Source organism: Oryctolagus cuniculus, chromosome X (assembly GCF_051225735.1).
Source record: "Oryctolagus cuniculus isolate XC-2025 breed Fujian yellow rabbit chromosome X, ASM5122573v1, whole genome shotgun sequence".
NCBI lineage: Eukaryota > Metazoa > Chordata > Mammalia > Lagomorpha > Leporidae > Oryctolagus > Oryctolagus cuniculus.
This window is the reverse complement of record NC_142888.1, coordinates 103,137,213-103,148,382: the sequence shown is the minus strand read 5'-3', so window position 1 is coordinate 103,148,382 and position 11,170 is coordinate 103,137,213.

Here is an 11,170-nt window from a genome sequence, read left to right as displayed (position 1 = left end):
GACAATTCTGTATAGCAAAGGAAACAATAAATTACTAATAGAGTAAAAACACATCTGACAGAACAGGAGAAATGTTTACAAGCTACTTTTTTTGACAAAAGATTGATATACAGAATATATTAGCAACTCAAAAAATCAGCAACAAAAACAGAAAACAACAACAACAAAGAAGCCAGTCCAGTTAAGAAATAGGCAAAGGACCTGAATAGAGAGTTCTCAACAGAAGAAATACCAGTGACAAACAACTAAATGAGCAGGGAAAAGTAAATCAAACTGTTATGAGACAGCACTTACACCTCATAGAATGGCTATTATCAAAATGATATAAAATTTTAGTTGAATCAGTGCTTAGAAATAAATATATAGCTATACATACATGTGTTAGAAATAAAAGAAATTTTTGAAATATTTGACATAAGAATCCACCATCAGATACTAGAAAAAGAACAATGAATTAAATTAAGTAAAAGCAAGGAGTAATAGAAGTGAAAGCAGATGTTAAGGACATAGAAATTTTAAACAATAGACAATAGCAAAACCATTTTTTTTACAATAACCTATGGATGGACTGCTCATGAACAAAGAAAGAAGCCAAATTACCAATATCAGGAAAGCAGAAGGCAACATCACTGAAGATTTAGAGATATTAAAAGATAATGGGATAATATTATTATCAAGTTTTTGCTGAGAAATTTGACAATATAGGTAAAATGAATATGCTAGATGAATTATACAGTGCATCAAAGTGGACACAGATGAAACTGAATATCTTAATAGTTATATATCTATTAATGAAATTGAACTTTTTATAATTCAGAAAGTGAAGGGAACCAGACTCATTGCAGCCAAATTTTGATAAAGTCTGGACAGAGTAATAACAAATATTCCTTGTGAGCATAGAAGAAAATATTGAAAATATTAATAAATTAAGTCTAACAATACATAAAAAGATAAGGAGCTTCTGTTCTAGGAATATGAAGTTTTGTTTAACATTAGAAAAAACTAATATATCTTTCCAGTTAATAGGATAGAAGAGAAAAAAATGACTGTCGCTAGAGCAGATAAACCATTGACAGAAGTCAACATTCCTTCAGGATAAAATTTCTTAACAAACTTGAAATAGGAAGTAACTTCTTCAACTTGACAAGAGGCAACTATGCAAAATCTACAGCTTGCGCCCTACTAAGTGGTACAATATTGAGCATTCCCCTCCGCTAAGACTAAGACAGGGCAAGGATGCCTCCTTTCACTGATTTTATTCAACACCAGACAGGATTCCTTTTTTTGAAAAGTGATTTATTCATTTGCTATTCATTTATTATTAATTTGAAAGAAAGTGGCAGAACAGAGGAGAGAGGAGAGAGAGGGGAGAGAGATCTTCCATCGACTGCTTTACTCCCCAAATGCCTGATCCAACAGCCAGGGCTGGGCAAGGCAGAATCCATGCCAGGAACTTCATCTAGGTCTCCCACATGAGTGTCACAGGCCCAAGTAATTGAGCCATCATCTGCTGCTTTCCCTGGTGCGTTAGCAGGGAGCTGGATTGGAAGTGGAGCAGCTGAGACTTGAACTGGTATTACAAAATAGGATGTCTGTGATACAAGCAGAGGCTTAATCAGCTGAACCACAATGCTGGTCAGATTGCATGTCTTAGCCAATACAAAAAAAGGGAAAAAACATTAAAGCATAAAATTGACAAAGGAAGTGTAAAGTTATCCATTTATAGATTATTTATGTAAGAGATCTATAATACAAATACTAGAAGTAATTAGTAAATTTAGCAAAGTTTTGGAATGACAGGTTAATATTCAAAAAACAATAATATTTTACATATTAGTAAGAAACATAGAAAATGATATTGAAAACATAGCAATTCCATTTACAAAAACATTGGCATATATAAATGTTTGGAAAAATACTTTGACAAAAACTTTGTGAAAGACTTCGACAAAAATTAATAAAATATAGTTGAGATAAAATAAGGAAGGCATTAATATGTGAAGTTATACCACATACTCATGGCTCTGAATCAATGGTGTTGTCAATTCTCTCTAAATTAATGTATAGATTCAACAAAAATCTCAAGTAAAACCCCAGAAGTTTATTTATAGGAAGTAACAAGTTGATCCCAAGTTCACATGGAAATGAGAATCTATAGTAATCTTTAGAAAAGAGAATAAAGTTGAAAACTTTAATTCTTATTGAAGATTTAGTCCGTACTCAAAAATATGTGGTTTCTCCATTAGAAACAAAAATAGATCACTGCAATAGAATAGAAAGCTTGTAAAGGAAATAAATCCACACTTTTATAACCCTTTATTTTCACCAAAGACACCAAAGGGTTCCAATGGGACAAAGAAAAGCTTTTCAGCAAATGAAGCTAAAATAACTTAACATTAACATAAAAATGATTACCTTTTACCTCATTTCAAAAATAATAATTATTATATGAGTCTAAGACTTAATATTAAAAAGTGAAAAGATATAATTTTTAGAAGAAAGCTGCATAAAAATTCTTTCTGTGATTTGGAGGTAAGCAAATATTTTTAGACAGATCACAGAGAAGAATAACTATAAAGGAAAAAGGTAACAAATGAAGATTCTTTAAAATATAAAATTTCTGCTTATCAAAAAGACACAATTAAATATATTAATAGGCAAGTCACAACATAGGAAAAAGCATTCACAAACTATGTACCTGATAAAGGAATAGTATACAGGATATATAAATAAATTCTAGAATTCAATATTTAAATAATTTTAAAGAAATCCAGAAAATAAAATGAACAAAATGTTCAAATATACACTTGAAATTATACATTATATGAATGGTCAATGATCACATCATTAGTCATTGGGGAAATGCAGATTAAAGACACAAGTTACTACTAGCTTTGGTTACAATGACTGATATCACCAATTGTTTATGATGTGGAAAAACTTGAATTCTCTTGCAATGTTAGTAGAAATATAAAATGGTTTTGTCAGATTGAAAATGAGTCTGGGAGTTTCTTCTACACTTATGTCTACAGTATGGCACATTCATTTTGCTTTTAGGTGTTTCCCTGTAGAAATGCAAGTATATGTTCTCATAAACAATTGTACAAGGATTTTTCATGACAGATTTGTTCATAATAGCCAAATGATAGAAACTTCAAAGGTGTGCTTCAGTGATGGGTTGCTTATACTGTTGAATACTACTCTGTAATAAAAGACACACAATTCTAACATAAATAAGCTTTATGGAACATTATGTACTATATGATTCCATTTATATGATCTTATAGAACAGGCAAAATTAATTCGTACTTAAAAATAATAATAATGATAATCTTAAGAATGAGAACAGAAGATTTATGTCATAGGGATATGAGGGAAAATTAGAGGTACTAGTAATTTCCTGTATTTTGAGTGTGGCTGGATCAACAAATATACATAGAAAGAGTTGTGCATTTCATCTATGTACATTGACTGACTGATTGATTTGAAAAGCAGAGCGATGGGAGCAGGGGAAGAGAGAAAGAATCTTCCATTCACTGGTTCGCTCCCCAAATACCTGCAAATTCCTAGCCTAACCAAATCAAAGCCAGAACTCACAACTCCACCCGGATCTCCCATGTGAGTTTCAGGGACCCAAGTATATGGGCCATCATCTACTGCCTCCTCAGGCACATCAGCAAGAAACTTAATCAGAAGTGAAATATCCAGGGCTAGATTCAAGCATCAGTGTAACCTGCTAGACCACAACATGCACCCCATCTATGTAAATTTTAAATAGAAATCACTATTAACAGATATTGAGTCTTAATCAATATATATTCTGAAATATTTAGGTTATAGAGTACAAATGTCTGAAAATGATTTTAAAATCTTCCAACAGAAAAAGATAGATGAGTAATAGATTGTAATAGATGTTTGAAGATTAAAAAGATGGATAGATATGTGATAAATCAAGTATTGCAAAATCTTTCTTCTGGAATTAGGGTGGTGGGTATCTGAAGGCTCACTCTAAAATTCATTCAAGCTTGCAATATGTTTGAAAACTATAAATGCATTTTCTATTATTTATAAGATAATTAAATAGCAACAATAATAAAATGTGGAAAATAATATCAAAATTCCAAATAAAAGGTTGAAAAATAAGAAAATAGCTTTTGCTTAAAAATTTTTGAATTAAATGATCAGTAAGTAAAATTACCTCTATAACACACTAATCCATATAAAAACATATACAAAATGCTGATATTTTTGAAAATTACACACATTTTGAAGGGTTTATATTAAACATATTTGAATGAGAGCCAATAGGAGTAATGAGAATGGAGAACAAGAATAAATAGGTAAAATTAAGAAGTGAGTTGCCCTGTATAGATTGATGATGAGAATATGCCACGATGAAAGTATGCCATGAATACCTCAACACTGTGCCCATAGAGTTCCAGGAAAAGAAAAAGAAAAAGAAAAATATATTTAAAAGGCTAATGTGGAAGTGATTTCCAATTCTTCAACAATAACTATAGACATACTTTTTCCCAATGCAAGCTTTGAAAGCTATTTTAGTGTAGTGGTTGACAAATATGTAGTCAAATATTAATGTCGCAACTTTAGCTATGCTGCTTATTATTTTTATATTACTTTTAAATTGTATATCAATTATATTTTATTCATTACTATTACTTTAAAATATTACATAATATGACCCTAACCTTGCAACAATTTCTAAGATATAAGAATAATTTATGTCACTAATCTGAAAGAATAAAAAGAAATGGAGAAATAGGAGAAACATCCTAGATATAGAGTCTATCAGGAGTCATTTTTTTTCCTTATTTTCAACTTAAGTGTGAAAATTAGGACCAAGTTATTTAGTTCAGTGACATCTCATGAAAATTTTTATATAAAAACAAAACATGAAGTTGGGATTTGGCACGGTGCTTAAGATGTAGTTTCAGATTCCTGCATGCCTCATCAGAATGCCTGAGTTTGATCCCAGCTCCACTCTGGTTTCCAGCTCAAGTAGTTGAGTCCCTACCACCTATGCAGGAAACTCAGTTTGAATTACAGGTTCCTGGCTTTGGCTTGGCCCAGCCAGGCTCTTGTGGGCATTTAAGAAATTAAATAGCAGATGAAAGATTCTCTCTCTCTCTCTCTCTCTCTCTCTTTCTCTCTGTGTGTGTGTGTATGTGTGTACATGTGTGTATGTCTTTCAAGTATAATGAAAATATATAACTATTTAAATTTGTTCCCTTTTTATAAATAAAATCTATTTTGAAAAAAAAGTTCTGTTCCTGCTTTTCTAGTGTACTAGCCCTAAAGTGTAGAGTAGTAATTAAATATTTTAACATCTGATTGATAAAAACAAAATAGATTATCTTTTGTTTATGAAAATCTGCAACAGAAATATTAATTTTTCTGACCTTAGTCTGTGATAAGAAAAATAAACTGATGTCTTTAAAATCCCTGAGTAGACTCTGGCAGTAGAAAAACCATCTGTCCTTGATGCCATTATGTAGCCTATGTGTTTCTGTGTGTACATATCGCTGTAGTTTAATCTACACATAATTTAATTTCTAGTGCATTTTTAGAACTTATTTTGTTTTCATTTTTTATGATGTTGCTTTACAATAATAAGTGCCTCTCAATTGTCCTATATTCTGTGGAAATTACAAAGAAAATAGAGGTTATAACCCAACCCTTATGAAGGTGTTTAGTATAATGAGGAGATTAGACAAACACAAATAAACACAGGTAATGGAAACACAATCAGCAACAGTTATCCAAACACATCAAGGAGAAACACTTCCTAATTATATTTAGAAACAAGGTCCTATATGTGTAATGCTTGATTTATTATTGTGAGGACAGGGCCCTGGATTAAAAATCAGAAACCTTGAATTCTTCATCCAACTCTGGCAAAGTATCCTTAGGCAAATTGATGTCAATCTTCAGTTTCCTGAGAAGTAAAATTTGGACATTCATATCCTCTGTGCCAACCTCAATAATTGTGAGGATGAAATGATAAAATATTTATTAAAATGCTTTTGGAAACTGGAAGACTGTGTGCAGATTTGATGAAATATTTTGTCTTTGAATTGTTCATGCAGTTTATTTCCTCTAGAGAGCCACCATTTCTCACTTTTCCTACTTCTGTTCTAGTTCAAGTTTAAGTCCCATTTTCTCAGTGAATCTGATATATAGTTTTCCCAGCATATGAGGTCCAATAATCACTTAAAGGTAGTTTTCTCTAATTGACTAGCATTATTAGCTTTGTGTATGTATTGTCTTTTCCATTTCACCAGACTATAATGGAGTCTGAAAGCATGCATTTGTTCGATATTTCTTAGTAGTTTGTGGTGCCTAGCATGGTTAGTTTACATAGATTCATTTCATACATATTAACCATGATTGATTAATTATAGGACAGTTTATTCATTTGGCAAATATATTGAGAACTTACTATTTGTCAGTTACAATCCCAATCTAGGGAATGAGGGGATAACTGTCTGATTTTGGAATTTACATCTAATTGGGAAGGACAGAGAATGCATCCATATATCCTGAAATTTATACTGAAATTTCCTGATATAGTTTCTCTCTCTCTCTCTCACTCGCTCACTCTCGCTCTCGCTCTGTCTCTCTCTCTCTCTCTCGCTCTGTCTCTCTCTCTCTCTCACCCACACACACACACACACACACACAAATACTAGGGATTGTCAAAAGTTCATGGGAAATCATATTATTTTAGAAAAGTATACATGAGACACCAGCATCGTGGAGCAGCGGGTTAAGCCACTGCCTGTGATGCTGGTGTCCCATCTTGCAGTGCCTGATTCAAGTCCTGGCTGCTCCACTTCCTATCTGGTTCCTTGCTAATGCGCCTGGGAAAGCAATGGAAATAGCCCAAGTACTTGGGCCACTGCCACCCATGTAAGAGATCCAGCTGAGGTTCCTGGCTCCTGGCTTTGGCCTGCCCAGCCCTGGCTTGTGGTCATTCAGGGAGTGAACCAGCAGATGAAAGATCTCTGTCTCTCCCTTCCTGTCTTTCATTCTGCCTATCAAATTAATATCTAAATCTCTTAAAAACTTATTGATGAATTCCAAACATTTTTGTATCCAAATAATCTTATCTAAGTTTTTAAAATATTTTTTAAATTTGAAAGGGTGAGAGCAGAAAGGCAGACAAAGAGAGACCTTCCATCTGCTTGTTCACTCCCCAAATGTATATTATAGCCACAATTAAGCCATGCTGGGGCCAGCATCCAAGACCTCCATCTAAGTAGTCCACATTGGTGGCATAAACACAAATACTTGATAATTCACCTGGTGCCTCCCAGGGTACACATTAGCAGGAAGTTGAAATCTGAAGTGGAGTTAGAAATTGAACTCAGGCACTCTAATATGGGCTGCAGGTGTCTCAAGTGGCATGTTAACCACTATGTCAAACATCCATCCCTAAACCTTTTTATTCCATTTCCACAAATATTTTGAAGTGTCCTCATACACACACACAAATACACACACATTTATGTATACTCAAATTTCAGTATTTGGGAAATAAATAAAGAAATGTGATTTAGTATGATCATTGCAGGGACTGGTCTTTCAGATAGGATGACCATGAATGTCTTCCATGAGAAAGTAATGTTTGTGTATGGATCTGAAGAAGTAAGCAAGGCAACAACGTGAGAGGTATATGAGGTATGTGTTTCAAGCAGAAATGTATATTCCACCATGCTTTCCCTAACAAATGTGATTCAAGTACACATGGCATGATATTTTTGGTGAATCTAAAACTTCATTTTTGTAAATTGTGAATTTTCACTCATGTTTTTTCTTTAACAAACATTTATAGAGATACTACTATGTGTCAGTCACTGGGTCTACAATGGAGAGCAAAAGTAGGTACCATTCCCTCCCCAAGGAACTCTTGTGAGGATGATTTTCCCTTCTTCAGTTCTGATAATGCAAATTGAGGACATTACTATTGATTGAAATGGCATCTAACCACCTGCTCTAACCCCAAAGTGCATGCAAAAGGGAGTGTAAATTGAGGAAGTATTCTAGAGAAAAATCTGACACTACATGGACAATGTTATGTATTTATACTCCATTAACAAGGAATATTTCTCCTGGCTAATATACCAAAGAAATCTTCACACAGATCCATATGGGAACTTCATCTTATTGAAATAGATATGATGCAACCTGAGTGCCCATTACTCCCAAAGTGGATACATACACTAAGGCAATTCTATATTTACCATGGAGAATCATGCAGTATTTTTAAGTAGACAAGATAAGTTTTCTGAAGTCGACATGATTATCCTATGGTTTTCTTGACTCAAACCATTCCATCGTTTTGCTCTGACACCCTGAAAATATAGCTTTTATTTTGTAGCTTAAGAAGGCTACCCTACTCTCACCACCTGTCTAAATCCCAACTAGCATGAAGAGGGGGAAGAAGAGGAGATGATATTTTACATCTTTTAAAAGGGGTTATGTATGTCACTTTCACTTACATCTCATTGGTCAGAAGCAGGCTGCATAGTACCATTTAGCTGTAAAGGAAGCTGGTAAGTGTAATCTGTAGCAGTGTATTAAAGTGTTCAGCTAAGCTTTTACAAATATTCTAACAGAAAGGGGATAATGGCTAGAGTGAACAATGTACAGTCTCTACTATGGTCTATTATGTGCCAAGCATTAGACATTTACATTATTTTTTAATGCTAAGTATTTGCAGTATGGTGTGTATTTTACTCTGTTAGCATAGCTTAGTTTGGACTAGTCACATTTCAAGTGTTCAGTTCTTACAATGGTCTGTCATTATCACACTGGACACACCATTTCTAAATAGAAACGACACACTTACTTCTAAGACCCTAACCCTTTCTCCACAACTGCAATTTCTCTAACAAAGTCTGTGGCCTACTAAGCTCTCCAAACCATACACTTTATGGTCAGCTATCAGGCATTCATCTCAAATTATTTATGTTAGTACATTCATACACTAAAAGCAAACTTCTATTCAACAAAGAGCCTTTTGTTTGAAAAAATGTAAACCAAATCCAAAAAAGAAAAAAATTAAAAACACACCATCATTCCTTTTTTTTTTTTTTTTTTTTGACAGGCAGAGTTAGACAGTGAGAGAGAGAGAGAGAGAGAGAGAGAGACAGAAAGGTCTTCCTTTTTCCATTGGTTCACTCCCCATATGGCTGCCACGGCCAGCGCACTGCGCTGATCTGAAGCCAGGAGCCAGGTGCTTCCTCCTGGTCTCCCATGTGGGTGCAGGGCCCAAGGACTTGGGCCATTCTCCACTGCACTCCTGGGCCACAGCAGAGAGCTGGCCTGGAAGAGGAGCAACCGGGACAGAATCTGGCTCCCCAACCGGGACTAGAACCCGAGGTGCCAGCGCCACAGGCAGAGGATTAGCCAAGTAAGCCGCAGCACTGGCCCACAACATCATTCTTAAAACACAGCGACAAAAAGATTTTATAGTGATAAGTGAGCATGTATCATTATACACACACATTTTGACTTATAACTTGATTTTGGCAGCAACTTCATAAACTGTTTTTATAAATGTATCACCTCACATATATGTTCTCATATGCATTTATATGACCATGAGAACCTAATGTATTAATAAATTCTTTTAAAAAGCATTTTAAAAGATGGTTGATTGCATTATAAAGTTAACTTCATTCATGATATGCATAATTTTCCCCCAGAAACTTTTTATTTAAGGTATACAAACTTCACGAATTTCATAATTTAAATACACAGTTTCCATGAACTTTTCAATACTCAGTGAAATAAGCCAGTCTTAAAAAGGACAAATACCATTTATTCTCCCTGATCTGTAATAACTAATAGAACACCTAAAAGGTAATCTATAGAAGTGAAATTAACACATCAAGATGCAATGACTTTGAACAACCCTTGTCTCAAATGGTGAGGAACAGTTTTTTTTTTTTTTTTCCATAAAATTTGTGGAACTCTTTACTTAGTATAAGTTAATCATATGTCTATAAAGTTAATTGAAAATAAGAGCTTAGTAAAAAATAAGAATGATAATAGGAAAGGGAGGAGGAAGAAGGGTGGGAGTGTGGGTGGGAGAACAGATAACGGTGAGAAGGATTACTTTATTCCTAAAGTTGTATTTATGAAAAAATATTGTGCATTCAAAAAAGATACCCTTTGTATGTACTATAGAAAGGATGTCATAAACTGTGGAGGGTGATCGAAGAAAAATTTTGCAATATATTTATTAAAATTATTAAATGTCATTTAAGTTTAAAATATATTTTAATCAAGGAACTATTTATTTTATTATTGGACTTGACTTTGATATTATGATTCAAACAGCTAAACTAAATATGTTAGCTAATAAAAATAGTAAACCCAATTTCAGTGAAATCATCATTCTTCCAATGATAAAAATGACTTGATTTCTAGTATATTTATATTTTGTTTACATTGAAATTAAGAATATATGGATTTCTTTGCAAGTTAACATTTAGCTTTTCATAAATGGAAAATTACAACAGCCACTTGTTTTTAATGGCTATTAATAAGATGTTTATTTATTAAGTGTTCAACAAGTCACTGTTTATGCAAGCAAATCATACCAGACATTTCCTGCTCACAGGGCTTTTATAAAGTGCCTGTGGAATGCAATTGGAATTAAAAGAATTTCTAAGTTATGAGCAAATAGTGCATGAATAAATTATGAATAATTGCTACGAAATATGAAGTAAAGGAAATTCTTGTACACTGACCTTCATTAAATAAAGAAAAATGTCAAAAATAGGGTTAATTAGCCAATATGAAAGAAGTCAGCTAGCTGCAATTTTGAACTGCAACTACAGGAAGATAAAATTCAAATTATACATGTCTATGTTGATCATATGGATGAATTCCCATTTTGGTGTTTTCTTTTTCTGTATGTATAAATATTTGCCAGATTAAATATATATATATGTATGTATATAAAGGTTATCTAAATTAGATAGTAATACTTACAATTATTCAATATATCTACCTATCTATTCCTATGTATATTATTTACATTTTATTTATTTATTTGAACAGAGTAACAGACTGAGATACAGCTAGACATAACAATTGAAATATCACATTGTTGGTTCACTCCCCAATTTCCTGCAACAGT